This window comes from Triturus cristatus, chromosome 3_1 (assembly GCF_964204655.1).
Source record: "Triturus cristatus chromosome 3_1, aTriCri1.1, whole genome shotgun sequence".
Taxonomy (NCBI): Eukaryota; Metazoa; Chordata; class Amphibia; order Caudata; family Salamandridae; genus Triturus; species Triturus cristatus.
Window position 1 is genome coordinate 427,125,349 of NC_140583.1, and position 20,065 is coordinate 427,145,413.

General features: G+C 44.1%; 1 protein-coding gene and 1 pseudogene across 1 annotated transcript in view; one reads left to right on the plus strand and one right to left on the minus strand.

Moving 5' to 3' along the window:
* FBN1 (fibrillin 1) overlaps positions 1-20,065 on the minus strand; it is a 722,489-nt gene that overhangs the window by 156,535 nt on the left and 545,889 nt on the right. The gene's annotated exons all lie outside the window — the stretch shown is intronic.
* Positions 14,786-15,827, plus strand: LOC146860357 (18S ribosomal RNA; annotated as a pseudogene).

Sequence of the window (20,065 nt, forward strand, 5' to 3'; positions counted from 1 at the left end):
GCCTTCTACTACCACACAGCAAAGACCTGGAACAACCTCCCAGTCAACATCAGACACTCCCCCACCCTGCACACCTTCAGGAAGAGCCTCACACCTGGCTCTTCTTATGATCTGGAGCTGCACCCCATCCCCAGCGACTTGAGACCCTCACAGGTGAGTAGCGCGCTCTACAAACCCCTGATTGATTGATTAATTGATTGATTGATTTATTGAACCAGATTCAAGTTTTCTCTCCACTTTGCGTCATCTCCCTACCTTACCACCCAATTCCACAATTGACAGACATTTGTAATTCCTCCAGTTCTACAGAGATTAAAACCTGAAAATTCAACAACCTCAAGCCTGCTTCTCCTCTAACACCCACCCATCCATTCTGGATCCCACACTGTTCATCGTTCAAACTTCTGTTTCAAACAGACTTTAGAAACATCCTCAGTTTTCTCAAAGCTACCTATGAAGAGGATATCTCCTCTATCATCAAACCCTCTCACCTCTACTCAACATGGTCAATATCTCCCTTACTCAACGCATTTCACAAACTCTGAAGACAGGAGAGATCTTACCACTCCTTAAGAAACCCCCACTAGACCCTCATAACTCACCAACTACTGGCCGATCCAGGGATGCATCCTCGCCATTCCTACCAATCCTACTTCAGGACATTCTGCAGCATCGAAAGAACTACCTAAATATGAATGACACTCTATTGACCACAGATAAAAATAATTTTTGCCTCATGACATTGCTAGACCTGCAGGCCACTTTCAACTCGATCGACCATTCCACTTTCATCCAAACCCTGAATTCTCAAATGGAATTCATCGGTGACATCCTCTACTAGTTCTCACTTCTACAACTAACACAATCTCATTCACATGTGCTCCTCCAGATCCCAGTAGGTCCTCATCACTTATAAGTTACCCTAAGGTACCCAAGAGGGTACCCAAGAGGTACCCTCTTGCCTCCAATACGTTTCAGTCTCTACATAGAACACCTTCAACCTTTAATCACCATTAACAGAATCAAATCCATCAATATACTGATGACACACAACTCTACATAAAATTCTCCTCCACTCTAGATATCCCCTGCCTAAAGCATGGCCTATAACTCATCCAGACCTAGATGCCCAGGGCCTACCTGAAACCTAAAGCCACAGAAACCCAATTCCTCCTATTTTCAAATAACAAAGAAGAACAAGTTGCCCAAACCAAGGTTGAGTGCATGAACCTGAATCGATTTAAAATCTAATTTCAACCAACAAGTCACTCAGATTCACTCTTGACACAGAATCGTCATCAAGGAGCAACCCACCAAGAAAACCAAGATGGTCCAATACCAGTTCTCTGTACTATCAAAAGTAAAACAGTTTCTCCCACAAAGCCACCTCTGAACTTCCATTCATGCCCTTGTACTCTTGAATCTTGATGATGGTTATTTCATACTCTACAGCCACTCAGACTCCACACTGGAACTCATTTAGGTCATCCTACATACACAACTCATCAAGAGCCTGAAGAAATATATCAACCACGCAAATTTTCTTTCCATTGTCTCCATTGCCAGCTCATACAACCCTCATGTCCAGCTGCATTATCTACAGAGATATGATGCCAAGCATCCTCACCTACCTTCCTGACAAAACCATCATCTCCGATGGCTCTCAACACAACCTCAGCTATGACACCATCAGACTACAGACGAAGTAGTGCAAGAAAGAAATAACCAGGCAGCAGGCCTTCTCAATTTGTGCACTCTGGATCTGAAGCAACATCCCCGCATTCATCAGATCCACCGTACCACTTTTCAATATAGAAAAAGAGTGAAGACACACATCTTCATAGAATACTACACATACCACAGTAAATAGGTGGCCTCCCCTCTCAGACCCTGGCACCCCCTCCTAGATTCTCTATCTTATTTGTTCAGCACAGTATAGTGCCCCCACTGCATTTTGGCTTATTTTCTGCTATGCAAATAGCACATATGGGCAAGTGTTCATACATATGCCAAAGAAGGTCAAAAACAGAATCAGTAATCACCCAGTTAAAGTCAAACCCTAAGTGTGTGCACCTAAAGTGACAGAGAAAAAACCCTGATAAACATGCTGTTCATAGTCACTTCAAGCAGATGTTTCTTGTGGCCAATGCCAGGACTAATCTTGCAAAAGTTGCTTTGGTGGTCTTGGGTGCAGGAGTAATAAACATGCAGAGGAAGATGCCATTTGTCGAAAATGAATGGGTAATACTCTACAAAGCCTAGCCCCAATAACACCAATTACTTGTGAAAAACATAGAATGTGGATGAATAGATGTATGTGGATGAAATTTAACTTAGGAGGACACTCACCAGGACAGTGTTCCATTGCATCCAATTTAAACTTGTGTACTGTTTTAGGTCATGTGATAAATTTGGGGAAACCTGGCATCAATTCAATTATTTCCAACATTAATACACCTGAGCACATCTCTTACTGAGACATTATTGGAGATCCACAAGTTGTTACATGATGTTAGATTGATTTGTGCACATTTTTAACAAACTAGACTGCTCAAACTAAACGTCATTATTGATTCAAGTATTGCATTTTGACAAGGCCAAGAATCAATAGTGGAAGATGACTCAGGAAAGGGGACTAACAAGAGCAATGTAGGGTTACAAAAGTGTAGGTAGAACAGTGACAATAAAGTCAGTGGAATCAGTAATGTTCAATTAAATGTGGTGGAGCGTGAATGTGATAGAATGTAGGGATATGGAGCTGTAAGCAGCTCTATAGAGTGATGAGCAAGAAGTGTGAAAGTATTAAAAGATATATGGTGTTATGTTTACAAATAATTTAATTAATAAACAAGAAACTCTCTGATTTATGTCAAATCACTTTGTGGTCAGAATATTCCATAAAGGCAATCCATTTAAAAGTTTGGATGGTGTGCAGTTAATATGATCTGTGGAACACAGCAGCTCACTATGGGCCTCATGTAGGTAGCCAAATACCGGTCGGTAACGGCCGATTTTCGGTAATAATACCGTTACCGACCGGTATTTTGGCTATTGGTATGTAGGGGGACGAGTTTTGGCTTCGGAATTTACCGAATCGGTAAAATTACCGATTCGGTAATAATACCGAATCGGTAATGTTACCGAATCGGTAACTATTCCGAATCGGTAATTTTACCGATTCGGTAAATTCCGAAGCCAAAATCGAGATGTAGGGGGAGTGTGTGGGTGTGTTTTAGAGTCGGTATTTACCACCAACTTAAAGTTGGTGGTAAATAATTAATGTGTGTGTTTAAGCATTTTTACGCGCGTCGCAGTGTGCAATGTGGCATACATACATGCCCTTAGGGCATGTATGTGTGCCACATGTGCACACATGGCCGAATCAGGGGTGCAACAGGGTGTCAATGTGACACCCTGCCACCCTTTCATGTGTTCCCCCCATTACCGAATCGGTATTTACCGATTCGGTAATGAGGCATACCTTCCCATCAATGGGAAGGTATGCCTCATTACCGAATCGGTAAATACCGATTCGGTAATTACCGACTTGTAACGAATCGGTAAAAAATACCGACTCATTACCTACATACGAGTTACCACTTCTAAAATACCGATTCGGTATCGTTCGGTATTTTAGAAGTGGTAACTGGTATGCTACCTACATGAGGCCCTATGTACATAAGAGGAGATTGTGTTCTTACTCCATATATTTCTGGGACCATGCTTAAATCTCGATCAATCAAGCAATCAGCAGATTTGTAGAGCACTTCGTGTCACCCGTGGAGGTATCCAGGCACTTGATTGCTAAGCAAGTGGTTCAACTACTGCCCATAAGGTGTGTTGCCAGATAACACCCTTTCTACTTGCCACACTAAATTATATACTGTTTCCAAGCATCTACTTTTTTCAATGGGTTGACCTGCAAAAATCATATTATGAAGATGAAGTTCCAATCAGATCCCATCTTTTGGATAATGCTAAGCATTAAAAACGAAGAGCCCCATTCAAATGTATTTGCAGCATTAAATGATACAAACTGTGGGATGCTTATATTAACCAGCACATTTCTCATACTGAAAACTCAGGGGAGGTCCAGTGTGATACATCTAATAATCATATGATAACAATGATCACTAGTTTATCGGAGAGTTAATAGGAATACTCAGTCATGCAGATGGAACTAAAACATCTCCAGCGGGACGAAGCAGAGGGCTGTAGCCAAAGACAGTTCCACGGGGTCGGATAGCCCTTGAGCAAAGGATCTCGAAAAAGGATCTGCTGCTGCGGAGAAGAACGTAGTGGGAGAAGCTAAGAAGTCAATTCAACCAGCAATGCACCTCGGGCAGATAGGCGAGAAGGTTGGTCCCAGTCTCTGTTTTCTCAGAGCAATTTCTAGCCAAAACTTCCTGGGACAGTTGAAGATCCAGTCTTTGTACCCAGGCAGAAGGTGGCAGAGTAGCAGGACAAGCAGGACAGCAATCCAACAGGGTAACAGTCTTTCAGAGTAGCAGTCCAGCAGTCCAGCCGTCCAGCAGCAGCAGAGTGGCAGTCATTCCAGCAGCACAGTAGTCCTTCTTCCTAGCAGAGTATTCACAGGTCCAGAAGTGTACTGAAGTGTTGGTATTTGACAAGATGAGGCGCACTACTGAAGGACAGGGCAAAAATTGCATTTCTCCAACCCACCCAGGAGAATCCTACAGTTAAATGAGAAGGTGGTGAGTGGTGGGGGGAAAGTGACTGAGTCCTTTGTGATATGCGAGTAAAAGACGTGGTGATTTCTTGTTACCATACTGCCTGGATCATAAAGAGGTCACAGTGGTGGGGTACCTCTAACTACGCCAACAGACTACGGTACATGGCACTGAGTTGCAGGCTCTCCGGCCCCATGATTTGTATTATAGACAGCATTGGTAAATTTATGTTATAAAATTACGGCCCTAAATACCTTTAGAAAGATGGAATGGTTCCTTTAGAGAGAACACAGTTTTGGACATAAAGCATGGCATTGCATTTCCTCATACATTGTAGAGCTAAATTGAGTTTGCAGTACAGAGATAAATGTTAACATTTTAAATCCTTTTGGTCTTTCTGTCTCATTTGTACTCTCTGCTGGCTTTTCTCAGGAGCCCTATGCTGATCTTCTGTGCTCCTATGTATAAACAAATCTTAATTTTTCCAAGAAATGTTGCACAGCTTAATGGAAAAAATGCCCAAATAGTAACTTGCCCTTTCCATGCTAAGTATGCCACATCTCAGAGCATGAGGCTGTAACTGAGGGAGAATCTTAACTGTCCTGGAATGTGGTACACTCCACAACCGAGGTGGTTCTATTTTTTACCAAATAAAGCAAAATTATTTGTGCCTATGACCAATGTCACTCCTTTTCAGTATTCTGATATTTTGGGATATTAAGTGCCAGGTGGGTGTATTCATAATGACATATATCACTCCATCCACCAGTGATTGGCGCCCAGGTACATGAAGCCACTGTCTGAAAATGTCAGAATTCTTCATTGAGAAAGTTGATTTTATATTTATACTCTCAGCTCATTCTATTGCCTCTTCAGTGTATGAGTCTGCCTTACATGAAGTGCTACACTTCGAATGCAGAAGGGACTATTTTCCATTCGAATAACACACTCAGTGATCAATTATTATGTTTGTCAAATTCTACTGTGATTATTGGGTGACTTATTTGGCTTTACTACAAGATGCATGAATCATACAACTTCTCGTTTATTCATTCAAATCTTTTTTGTGCAGGTTTGCCTAGCAATGCTTGAGTAGTAATAATATTATGTAACTCATATGGAGTTATTTATTAATTAAAAGTAGGAAGGGAAACACAGCAAATGGCCTATTTAGCACACAAGGCACACCTAGCTATCTTTGACTGTGTTATTCAAAACTAGCAGAAGAACAGAAGCATGATATTCCTTGTCGAAGTTATGCATTATGTCAAGTGCACACCTCCTTCAGTTTAAGACCATGTACCTTAGTCCAGGAGTTTCACAAGATTTACTATGCTGAAGTCTTGCCCAAAGCAACTTGTGTTGTTTGGGCATTATTAGACATTAAGGATTCTCTGGGAATTTTTTCTTGGGGGTTGACACCCCTAAATCTTTCTGCAGCTATCATCTGGTGCTTGTGAGAGAGTCCAGGCAGAAGAAGACAGACTAGAGGCAAAATGAGTATTTGTTCAATGGGATAAGGCTCACCAGCATGTCTCGCTTCAATGCAACATGAACACAAGTCCATTCACAGGCCATGATGGTTTTTCCACTTGCACTCTGAGACTAATTCCAAGTGTCATTTTCAGAATGGGAGGCTCTTTCATTATTGTGAATGGGACTCCTGGAGAACCGATGGTTCTGTCCTTCTACACAAAGTCTTTGCTCCGTAGTCTGTGTGACTAAAGCTGAGTGCCTCTCTGTTCAAGACCTCACCACATAATCATGTTAGACATATGCAATGCCGCTAGCACACTGATATTTTTTTTTCCAATTTATTTTTCCTATTTATTTTATTCAACAGATGACTACCTTATTGATCTGATGGTTATCATGCTTTTGCTATTCAGATACTGTAACTAAAAACGTTTTGCTGTTTTTTGATCTTATACAGCAGGTACAGATTGATTTGTGACTGCTTTAGTCTCGAGATGAGTCCTTGTCAAAGCCTTACAGACACCCTCCTATTCCTTTCATTGATCAAAGCAAGGGAAACAATCATCATGCAAAGGAATCTCTTAAAATGTACTCAAGACCTTTAATAACTCATCCGGCCTCACTACTGCCTGATCTCACGCTCTTATCTAATGCTTGTCAGTGTACTGTTCATGCTAAACTACAGCCGAGCAGAACAATGACAGCACAACCATGCCACAATGTCATACAACAGTTGAAGAGCCCTTGAGAAGTTACAAGTTTTTAAACAAAGCCTTATGGGGAGTTCACCTTTTAAGGACAGGAAAGATAAGTTAAATCACTGATTCCTACCACCCGTCACAATACAATGACAAGCTTTGATAAAGCCAGTAGGACTGCATTTAATGTTCTAACATGTACAACACAGGCATGCTGAAGTTCACCTTTGTGCATATCTGTGCTTCTACACATTGGTTTATTAAAGCAGATCTGGTGCAGAGTCTTTTGGATCTTTGTTTTAAATTAAAGCAAAGCTACAGGAAAGGCTCCCTCTATTATAATCCTGTTCTACATGAAATGAACATTGGATGGAAAGGCAGCCTTCATACAGTTTGGGACATTATAAGTCAAGCAAAAAATCCAATAAATGTAGATTTTGTGAAAAAAAGAATAACAAAAAGATTTGCTTAAAGGTGTACAATGCTTGCATGAGATAATAAATGTAATATGTAATGATTAAGCATACTTTTTATTTGTAAAATAGGCCCTCCTGCATTACAATTGTAGGTGGAAGGATACATCCACAAACAGTCAATAGTGTTAGGTGAAAGAGTATTATTCCCAGCCAGTAAAGCTAAAGCCCACTCTATGCATATGTCAAAATACTGGTAGGAATAGATCTTGTAGGCCTGATAAACCCCAGTCACATGCCCTAAAATAAGCACAAGAACGCCATTGATTGTAGCATCAGGTAGAAAGATTGTTGGAATCCTCAGGCAAAAGTACAATTTGCCATTCAGACACTCACTATTCCCTAGCAACAAGGCCATTTTGCGGCCACATACCGCAATCTGCTACCTTCTTGTAGCTATTGGTGATGGTTAGATAATGCAGGTGCTTGCACTGATCAAAATGTAACACCAACAAGGACGTTAAGTGCATTGCCCACTTGTTTCACACTAATATGAAGAAGCACATATATGATCATTTCAATGTATTACATAAAATATTTATATGTAATGTGCAACATACTGAACATGTTCTGCAGCTCACTCATACGGAAAGCTTTGAGTGGGATCCCCTCTGCTTTCTCCTTGAGCTCGATTAAGTTAGGAGCAACAACACTGAGCAATCCTCACTAATCTCTGCATGTTGATGAGTTTCATACCTCCTAAAACTCAAAGATACACACTGGGGTTCAGAACAACTTTGACTCCAGTTTCAATCAGCCTAAAATTGTTGCTATCTAAAACAATGGAATTTTCCAGCATCACCTTTTAAGGACAGGAAAGATAAGTTATATCACTGATTCCTACCACCCGTCACAATACAATGACAAGCTTTGATAAAGCCAGTAGGATTGCATTTAATGTTGTAACATGTACAACACAGGCATGCTGAAGTTCACCTTTGTGCATATCTGTGCTTCTACACATTGGTTTATTAAAGCAGATCTGGTGCAGAGTCGTTTGGATCTTTGTTTTAGATAGAAATTAAAGCAAAGCTACAGGAAAGGCTCCCTCCATTATAATCCTGTTCTACATGAAATGAACATTGGATGGAAAGGCAGCCTTCATTCAGTTTGGGACATTATAAGTCAAGCAAAAAATCCAAAAATGTAGATTTTGTGAAAAAAAGAATAACAAAAAGATTTGCTTAAAGGTGTACAATGCTTGCATGAGATAATAAATGTAATATGTAATGATTAAGCATACTGTTTATTTGTAAAATAGGCCCTCCTGCATTACAATTGTAGGTGGAAGGATACATCCACAAACAGTCAATAGTGTTAGGTGAAAGAGTATTATTCCCAGCCAGTAAAGCTAAAGCCCACTCTATGCATATGTCAAAATACTGGTAGGAATAGATCTTGTAGGCCTGATAAACCCCAGTCACATGCCCTAAAATAAGCACAAGAATGCCAGTGATTGTAGCATCAGGCAGAAAGATTGTTGGAATCCTCAGGCAAAAGTACAATTTGCCATTCAGACACTCACTTTTCCCTAGCAACAAGGCCATTTTGCGGCCACATACTGCAATCTGCTACCTTCTTGTAGCTATTTCTGATGGTCTAAAACAATGGAATTTTCCAGCATCCCTGCCACGTGGGTGAAATGAGGACATTGCAATGATAATGCCAAGTGTGTTCTTTGTGATCCAAAATTGAGTGCATTACTTTTAATTCAAATCCCTTGTCACACTTGCAGCATTTTCAGATCCAAAAGACACATTTTTTGTTGGTTGTCGAAAAAGTCAAATCAACAAGTGTGCTGTCAGAAACATAGTTTCTTTTGGCTGCTTTGAAAAGTGGGAGATCACCACCACTCTAGATCCACGAATGTCCACCATAGGTGGAGGACAGAAGATCCATAGCAGGCTTTCAGAATAGCCACTGGCTATGTAAATTTGTTTCCATTAGATTCACTATAAATATGTCTTACTGCAAAAACCTGGCATGCACCAGTCCACCCATGAGTTACATTAGTTATCACTGTTGTAAGCTTAAAGGCCAGAAGCCGGGAGTTGTAGTGCGGCAGTAGACTTTTACACGGGATCCAAATGCTGAAAGGTTTCTTTTAGAGTGAGAGATGTGCCCTTACAACTGGTGTGTTACTATTGTCAGAGAAAGCAGACCATAGAGACCAAATCTACTTTGACTACTTAAGTCATTATAAAAATGTGTTTCTATGCCTCTTCTACTGTCAGACAAAACATGCCTATATCTGACTAGCCCTATGAGCTTGAGGATCAACTAAAATGGCAATCCCGCTACACCCTCCACTATGGTTGACCCTGAGTAGAAACAAATTGCAGAAAGGCAAACCAAATCACCGATCTACTCCGATGGACGTACCGGCACTGAAGGCTCCCCACTATAGGACCTTCTTCAATGTACCAGAAATCGCCCTACCAGGGATAAGCTTAACTAGAGGCATTACCCAAATGTCCTCATTTGCCCAGGATCATCAGAGTAAACACTCTGTGAGATCCTCACTTGCACAAATATTCGAGTTTCTACGTTTACACCTCACATGCTCATTAACGCTTTATTGGCTTCCCTACCGTGTCCTGAAGAAGCCCATGCTTGGGCGAAACGCGTTGGCTGTATTGAACTCTGAGCATCTCAAGATTAAAGACCGCCTAAGAATACAAGCTTCAGCGTGGACTCTCTAATTATTTGTACTTTGTATATATACTGTAAAACAACCTACAACGTATTGCCTCTCATACCCTTGGAAACCAAATAATTAATACATCCTGGGGTAATCCAGAAGTACAAATTAGCATTTCTGCTAGTCAATGATTCAATTTATGATAGAAGTTTAAAAAAAATTAGATGGGAAAACGCCAGTCATTTATTCCATTAACCCTTTCTGTGCCAAGGTCGTAACAGTTACGTCCTCCACCATGGTGGCTGTGTGTGGAGGACGTAACTGTTACGTCCTCAGCACACGTCCAGGAAATTCCTTTGCTGTTCACAGTAGTGGGGTTTGGTTTACATTTTGTTTTCACCCACGGGAGCAGGGGAAGCTCGATTCCCCTGCCATTTGTCTCGGGAGACCTGGGGGAATGCCAGGTGTGTGGCTCCCTGCAGATTTCAGAACGTTCAATCACAGAAATGGGGGGAAAATGTGTTTTTTATAGTCTAAGTTTGAGATTTGCAAGGGATTCTGGGTAATAAAATGTGGTGAAAGCCACGCAAGTCAACCCACCCTGGATAGTCCTAGGATGATTAGGTTTCCCTGGATGCTGGCTAAGCTAGGGACCAAGCTCTAAAGGAACAACTTGGTAGAACAAGTGTTATCATTTTCCAGACCCTAGGAGCCTTCACAGGGTGGGCACTCTCCCCCCGGGCTCCACTGCCAAAGGCCCGGTTGGGGTTCCACATGACCGGGGAGTCCTCCCCCGCTTCGCCAGCATGATAAGGTGCCTTCGGGCCCCAGGCAGAGTTCCATCAGGGCCCTCCTTGGGCCCAGCTGGGGCTCCTGAACACCTGATCACACGCCATGCTTTCCACTGGTGCTACCAGATGGCTGAGCCACCCAGGAAGTTCCAATGGGGGCTCATTTGCTTCCCTGAGCCCAGCCAGGGTTCTAGGAGGATGGGTGCTTTAGCGCCTGTGCTCCCCTCTGTCACTCAGTGACATGGATAACAAGAAAGGAGGGTAGCCTTCCTCCAGATTATTAGGGACAGGGTACCCTGGACCCCATTGTGGTCTGGCGGGTTCTCAGCCTGCGACTAGATGACCCACGACTGGGTCCGGTGGGTTCTGGGATCGGGGCCTTCCTATCCTGATCGCTGTCCTCAGGCCTGCCGAATGGCAGAGTGCCCCAGACGGAGTCCCGAGGGCCCAGGGAGGCCTTCCCTGTGTGGCCAGGTCCACTGTGATGTTTGCAAGTATTTGAGCTAGACAATCAACCTAAAACAACTTTAGAAACATATGTGCACCCCATATCTTGCATAGACAGACATCAGACATATTTTCCCTGGAATAGTCTGAGAAAAGTAAATGTTTTGCCATCTGAAATAACAAAAAGTCTTGCAGCCATAAAAATATTTGCTTTGCAATGCACTAAATTGCACAGTCTGTTAGCATCCTAACCGGCATTCACTCACCGAGGCATATCTGCTAATTTCAACATTTAAATAATCACGCAATCTTTATACAAAATTGCAGGTTTAAATAAATGCACTAGAAGAAAATGCTGCATCAGTGATATTGATTATATTAAAGAGATAGCAGAAGTAAATTTTCATGGTATCTAAATATGATGCAAATGCCAGAAATATAGATATGGAAGAGAGAAGCCAAAAATCTGTGGCCATGAACTAACATGTTTATCTACGAGTTAGGGTAGCTCTAGCCAGAGGTGTCAGTACACTGTGGCAGGGATATACATCAATATGAAAATAAATGTGAAATGTCCTTCTTCTCTTTAATCAAAGCGGGGCGGTAAGAAATTCTAATTAGGATTCATTTACAACGCCTATATGGGTGGTGCAAAATGTGTCATGCCAACGTCAGTGGTGATGTTTTGAAATAAATCAACAAAGCACGTCACTTCCTTCATGTGACATGTGTTCAGAATTCCAAGTTGCAATGGAAGTCTGAAAGGTCTCATTTGATGCTTCAGGCTCAGTCAGGGCTCCAGAGGGCCAGATACATTCTCTCAAAGGTCTCCATCTGTTACTCAGCATGCATGGATTATAAGAATGAGTAATACTGTGTCAGGTGAAGGGTGAGGACACCGGGACCTGAGGTCCGTGCGCTGGCCATCCATGTTACTGGGTACCGCAGGCCCAGCAAGACCTCCCCTGCTCGCCTGGGTGAAGAAGCTGTGACCAGTCAGAGCTCCATCCGGACCAGGGCTGGAAGCGACTGTCCATGGTCTCGCTTCCCAGACCACCATGTTGCAAGGAGGAAGGCCTCCCCTGCCCGCCTGTGTAAAGAAACTCTAAGCGGACCCCAGGTCAGAACTCTGGCAGGCCAGGGGATTTAAGCCCCTGGACTTTGGCTCCATTTCTATGGCCCACTGTGTTCCAAAATGCCTGGGACGGGGTTCAGCAGGCTTGGGAAGGCCTCTGCTGACTACCCAAGATCCGAAGCTCTGACTGGGCAACGGGTCAGATCTCTGGCAGGCTATGTGCTAGAAGACCCCGACCCTGGCTCCCTTGCTCAGCCTGCTGTGTCATAAAGTGCCCAGGACAGAGTACCGCAGGCATATAAAGGACTACCCAGCCTGACCAGGTTAAAAGCTCTGACTGGGCCCACGGTCAGAGCTCTGGCAGGCCGGAGGTGGAAGCCCCTGTCCTGGCTTCTATTTTTTGTCCCCTGCGTCTCAAAGTGCCCAGGACGGGTTAAGGGATGAGGTAACATACAAAATTTCAAGTAGCATTATCCAGAGAAATTACAAAAAAATTACACAAAATTATCCATAGTTACACGAACTGCATCTCGCACTTAGAAAATTACATGAATGGTCTATTCGGGTAAAAATTTCATCTCGAAAATGTAATTTCAAATTTATTTCCAGTGGCTCATGTTCAAAACACTGCCACTCACATTCAGATTTGCAGTTTTGCGTTTGAAAATTACTGTTTGGGTAAAAATATTTACCTGACATGTTTGTTAAATTACCCGAATGGTGTATCTTGAGTTTCTCCTGAAATTATGTAATATAGCGTAGTATCAGTAATTTTACGTAGATCTCCTTATGAACAATTATGCTAGTTACTCAGGTGTAATGAAAATTTCGTCAACAACTAGACAGGGTCCTGCTGGCTGAGAACATCTCTCCTGCCGGCCCATGTTAAGAAGCTCTGACCGGCCCTGAGACCTCTAAAAGTCCTTGACCATAGGCTGTATTTCCTGGCCGGCTGTATCCCAAAGTGCCCAGAGCAGGACCCGCTGGTCCTGCCAGGCCTCCCCTGCCTGTGGGGCTTAAAGAGATCTGACTGGACCCCAAGTCTGAGCTCCAGCAACACTGGGGTGGAAGACCTCAGGCTACCTTCCCTGGGTGAAAGCTCTGTGAGCCTTCACGACAGCCCTATGCCTGAGGCCCAACCAGGGCCACGAGAATCCTGCTCAGGGAGACCCTTGACTCTCCAAGGGTGAGTGGAAGCCCATTCATGAGACATGGTACGACCAGATAGCTGTACTTCAAGCCCGGCCATCTGGTCACTCTTAGCCCAGCCATGTGGTCACACATGCCATAGGAATGAATTGTGCACCCAGATGGTGAGGCTGACCTGAAAGTCCTGATGATGGATCATTTGACTCTTTGAGCACACCCAGGGCTTCAGGGCTGGATGGAAGACCTCAGGCTACATTCCCTGGGTGAAAGCTCTGTGAGCCTTCACGACAGCCCTATGCCTGAGGCCCAACCAGGGCCACGAGAATCCTGCTCAGGGAGACCCTTGACTCTCCAAGGGTGAGTGGAAGCCCAATCATGAGACATGGTACGACCAGATAGCTGTACTTCAAGCCCGGCCATCTGGTCGCTCTTAGCCCAGCCATGTGGTCACACATGCCATAGGAATGAATTGTGCACCCAGATGGTGAGGCTGACCTGAAAGTCCTGATGATGGATCATTTGACTCTGTGAGCACAGCCAGGGCTTCAGGGCTATGGATGCATTTTTCCGAATGTCCCCCCTCTGTCATGCTTTGTGTATTGATTAAAAGAAAGGCAGGTAATCTTCCTATGGATTAATATATATATATATTGCTAGGGACCTCCTTCTCACATGGTTATGCTCCACAGGTCCCACAAGGGCCCAGGCAGGTCTGACACAAGCCACTGGGCCCTGGTCAAAAGACGCCTTCCAGCCTTGTCCAATGGGCAAGCTGACATCCTCATGCATGGTGGCATGCTCGAGGATGATGTAGCCAGCACTGTATTCTGATTGATTAGGCATACTTGGTCCATTTAAGAATGGAATGATTGGCCAGCCTCAGCTGTTATTTCAAGCAAACGGCTTCTAATGTCTGGCTCGAGGGTCATTCTTTTGTGGAGGTTACCCAGTAGAGCGAAGGCCAAGCAGCATGTTAGCTTGTGCCTACCCTGTGGTCTGGCCAGAGTGGATAGGGTTGGGTGATGCTAGTCCTGGATGCCACATGGCAGTCTGAGGCCCATACGCCTGTCAGTTGAGCTTCTCAACCCAGCATATTGCCACAGCAGCTTGGAAAGTCCCACTTTGGGGTGAACTGGTTGCTCTGGCCAGCACCCCTGTGTCATGCTCAGGCTGCACCTTGGACTGTCTCTTACCATCTGCTGTCATAGAACAGGATGGACCCACCAGTACCTGTGACACTGTCCTGTCCCCCAGACCCTTTCAGGCAAACAGGGCTCCCACAGCAGGCTCCCAAGGGAAGTTATGGGCACGCGGCTCTTCCTCCTGTCCAGTAGCTGTAGCTATCTGGTTGATCCTACCAGTAGCATAGCTTGCCTCAAAGATTACGACATGCACGTATCAGTACACTCAGCCAGTACAGTGAAACTGCAAACAACTCTTTAATCAGTTGTTGTTTCTTTGATTACACCATCTGTTACTTGGATAACTGTGGTAATTCTAGAGCTAATACATGCAAGCGAGTGCTGACCTCATGGCATGCATGCATTAATCAGATCAAAACCAAAACAGGCTGACCTGGTCGCTTGGGTGACTCTAGGTAATCTCCAATCAATTGCACGTCCCGAGACGGCAATGATACAAGTGCCTACCATGGTGACAACAGGGAATCAGGGTTTGATTCTGGAGAGGGAGCCAGAGAAATGGCTACCACATCCAAGAAAGGTAGAAGGTGTACAAATTAGCCACTTTGGACTCTGGGAGGAAGTGATGAAAAATAACAACACAGGGCGATTTTTAACCTTGTAATTGGAATGAGTACACTTTAAATCCTTTAATAAGTATCCATTGGAGGGCAAATCTGGTGCCAGCAGCTGTGGTCATTCCAGCTCCAGTAGCGTTTATTAAAGTTGCTGCAGTAAAAAATCTCATATGTTGAACCTGGGATTGAGATGGCACCTGTCCCAGAACCTACCTCTCTGCACCCTCTTGATGCTCTTGACTGAGTGTCCTGGGGTTCCGTAGCGTTTATTTTGAAACAGTTAGAGTGTCAAAGCAGGCCGTTCACCTGAATACTTCAGCTAGGAACTATGGAATAGGACACTGGTTCTATTTTGTTGGTTTTGAGAACTGGGGCCATGATTAAAAGGAATGGATGGACCATTTGTATTGTGCTGCCAGAGGTGAAATTCTTAGACCGGCACAAGACAAACCAAAGTAAAAGCATTTTCTAAAAAAGTTTTAATTAATCAAGCATGAAAGTAGGAGTCTTGAAGATGATCAGATACCGTCGTAGCTCCAGCCAGAAACAATGCCGACTAGCAATCCAGTGGCAATATTTCCATGACACACTGAGCAGCACCCAGGAAACCAAAGTCATTGGGTTCAATGGGTTCAAGGGGGAGTATGTTTGCAAACCCAAAACCTAAAGGATTTGACGGAAGGGCACCAAAAGGATTGGAGTCTGCGGCTTGATTTGACTTAACATGGGAAATCTTGCCCGGACACGGAAATGATTGGCAAATTGATAGCTTTTTCTGTGGTGGTGGTGCATAGCCTTTCTTAGTTGTTGGAGTAAATTGTCTGGTTGATTCCGATAATGAACAACTCCTCCATGCTAGTTACTTGACCCGCAGCAGTCGGCGTCTTCACGAGGTCGAGCAATAGCAGGTCTGTGATACCCTTGGATGGCCTGGCTGCACATGTGATAAACTGAACTGATCAGCATGTGTCTACCCTTCACCGACAGGTGCGGGTAACCTGCTGAACTTCATTTGAGATGGGGATTTGGGATTGTAATTATTTCCCATGAACGGGTGTAGGTCATAACCTCAAGTTAGAAGTAGCGGACGGAGTGACTGATGCCAAACCAAACCCTTGTCTGCCTCCCAGATGGACCTCAAAGCAGAGGACCCAGCCTTCCTCTCTTGCGCCCTCACCAGTGGAGTGGTCTGCACTTGCCGGCATTTAGGTGAGGTCCAGGAGCTGAGCAGGCACCTCGACCTCAGGTAACCCTCGGCACCTCTGTAAGTGGCATGATGTAACAGACAGCCCTTGCAAAATGGAACCAATGCTCTCCCAGCATGACTGTGGGAGTAAATGAATTGCAGCGCCTTCATGGGCTGGGACCCCACCTAAAGATCCTGTCACCTGGGCTCTCCCATCCCCGCCAGTCCCAGTCAGTCTGGGTTTCGAGTGATTGAGGAGTGGTATGTCTTGGGCAGAAGGGCAGCCTGGATAAGAAGGAGTTGGGGCCAGAAAGGAACCCTGGCTGCTCTCAGTGGAGATGCCCTGCTCCATGTGAACTGCTACAAGGGGTGGGAGAAAAAGCAGCCTCCGGTGCTTGAGCTTCTCTGAGTGTTCCGGAAGTGGGTGAGTCACTTTGACGGTGTATGTGAACCTGGCTCTTCTCTCCTCAGTGCCTCCCACGTGGGCCAGGGGGAGGCTCAGCCTGCAGTCATGGCTCGGCATTGCATCTAAACTAGGGATTATTGACATGGAGTGGTCCAGCCCTGTCTGCTGTGCAGGTTGGGCAACCCTCCGTTATTGTAAGGTACCTGGTGGCCTGGCCCGGTGTGGCTAGGCTGGGGTTTCAGGAATGTCCAGGAGGGCTGGTCGTAGAGATGCCTGCCTCCACTGCTGTTAAAGTCTCTCGCGTGCCCACCTGCTAAGGTGGCAAAGTGGGGTTCCCAGGCTGAGCACCTGGAAACACGCTTTAATTCATGGAGGCTGACTTCCAGAGGCCAGACCCCTGATCACATAGCACAGTTTCACTGTGGAAGTATGCCTCTGGGTGCCTGGCTTTTACTACAGTGGTGGGGGCAGGTAGGTGCCGGTCTGCCCCTGGCATGAAAAACCAGGTGTTCCTCGCTGCGTGCTGCGTGTGGCTATCTGTGGTGTCACACATCTGCCTGTGAGCACTGCCTTGGGTGCCCACCTCTGTGGCAGGGCTGAGAAGGCCCTCTGTTTGACTGTGGGTGCTAGTTTCGAAGTTGGCCCGCAGGCTTTAGTTCCTAATCTGCAAAAAAGGTGTGCTTCAATGATGCTCTGTGTGAAGGAGGGTCCTCCCCTTTTGCAACTCAGGAATCGGTCCAGATTCGGCATCCACCTACAACCTCAAATCAGACATAGTGACTCACTGAAATTAAGTATATAAATAGGCGGACAAAAAAAACTAACTAGGATTACTTCAGTAACAGTCAGTGAAGAGCCCAGCACCGAATCCCCACCTGGTGGAGCATGAAGGGCATGTGACAAAAGGAAGCTCGATTCCATGGCGTCTCTCAGGTGGCCCAAGTCCTTCTTATCAACGCTCACCCCACAGATGGTGTTAGGATGGTACTGGCCCCCAGCGTGCTGGGATTGGGTCTTCTTGTAGTCTGGTTACTTGGGGAAAAAAGCCCAAAGCAGATGCTAAACTCCATCCAAGGCTAAATACAGGCATGAGAACCATAAGCAAGAGGTACTGTAAGGGAAAGTTAAAAAGAACTTTGAAGAGAGAGTCCAAAAAGGCATGAAATTATTTTGAGGTAGTTAAGTGGCGTTGGTGCAGTATGCCCAAAGGATTCAACATGGCAGGAAAGCCAGCCACTCGGGTGGGCAGATACCCTCCTCTGGAATACTCAGGCCCCGCAGCACTCATTTCCTCTCTGACAGTTAACCGCAGCCGGCTCAGGAGGAGTTAGAAAAGTTACCACAAGCATGACTGGCTTGTGAAGGCTAAGAGTTTAAAGTAGCATTGATTTTTGATCCTTCGATATCAGTTCTTCCTATCATTGTGAAGCAGAAATCACCAAGCATTGCATTGTGCACTCCCTACCAGGGAATATGAGCTGGGTTTATACCATTGTGAAACTGGTTAGTTTTACCCTACTGATAATATATTGTTGCAATAGTATTCCTGCTCAGTATGAGAGAGACAAAAGCTTCCCCACCCTCTAGGCAAAGTCTACATTTCTTATAAATAAGAAGATATAATTTAGATTTGACTTTCATTCAGGAGATGAAGAACCAGACCAAAAAGCAGAGCTGGTCATTATACACATTAGGTCTGACATAGGTTTCAGGCAAGTCGTCTTCCTAAAAACTGCACAGAATCCCATGCCTACATATAAATAAAATGTAAACCTGGGAAGCATTAGTCTAGGCAGGATTGAGAAAGTAGGGAGCTCTCAAATGAAGGTACCCTAACATACAGTCTTACAGAGAAACAATAACCCAAGGCATACCACATTAAGCAGAACAGCCAAAGTCCATTTATGGGACAAAATATTATGCCAAAAACAGTAGAATACACTTACATGGCATATTCATTCTGAGATACTGCAGTATCTACACATTATTCTGAGCTATAAATAACCTGGCTGGTTCACAGTGGCTTGTGTTTACATGTTGTAACTGAAGATTTGGACCTCTATTTTAAACTTGTAGGTATCCTGATGTCAAATACACTCACCTACTGTAAAACCTGGTCAGAGCACTAAGTATTGTGTGTGAGGGATTCCATGTAGGGATCAAAAGGGTATCTTTTCCTTAACATTTAGAGATCTGTTCATCACATGGGCTTACAGTCTTCTTGAAGACAGGTTGCAAGCATGCCTCCAAAGTGGAGTATTCAGATTAGTATTTTCGACCACCCTAACCGTTAGAAAATCTCTAATGATTTGTGTGACGAAGTCCACCTCATTAGTCCTGCCTCCCAGAAAACAAGAAATGTGAAATCTTCTCCCCCTCATGCACACCAATCAGACATTTTACTGAACAGGTATCTTGTTGTCATTCCCAAGAGATAACAGGTTCAGCGCTCTATAAAAGTGGTATGGAAGAGCAATCGCATCCCTGAAATATCACGATGTATGCTGTAGAATGTATATAGCGCTTACTACAAAGCACACTGATTTGCATCGCGTTCCCAGATACTATTTTGACTGCATGGTTGACAGAGTTTTGGGTTAGTTTGGCCTGTATGGGAGATGTTGATCGAGGTGTGTGACAATACGAAATGTGTTTCAATCATGGTGCAGCAAATTGGTAACTTTGAATAAGCATACTTTGTTGCAGAGAGTACAAGACTAGGTGTGAGGATAAAACAAAGAAATACTGACACTATTTTGAAAAAATCAGCTGACACCATCACTCCCATAACCTAACTAACATTTACAGACAGGGGTACATAACTCCCAAAAACTAACCAATGTGAACAGAGAGGGATAAATGGCAACCTCATTTGGAAAAACACACTTTGCTGCTGAGATTATGATTTTAATACCGCCATGCTATATTTTAAAGCAGATTAACTTATTTATACGTGTAAAAAATACACTGTTAAAATGTGTTGAGTGAAGAAATACAATATTACTCTAAACTCAAGCGACATTCTCACAAAAGAGAACAAGATGAACATCTGTGTAGGAGAGGACTGCACTGCAAGTTGGTGGGCGTTTTCTGAATTCTCTTATGTGAGTGGGAAAAACATGTTTATTTGTTGGAATGGAAACAGTTTGTAATGACAAGGGAGAAGAAATATTTAGACAGAAATGTAATAGCACCCAGAGGAAATTAGCTTGTTGTTCTCACAGAAAAAAATGTTTCACATCAAAATTTCATATACTTGTGGTGTTGGAAGCA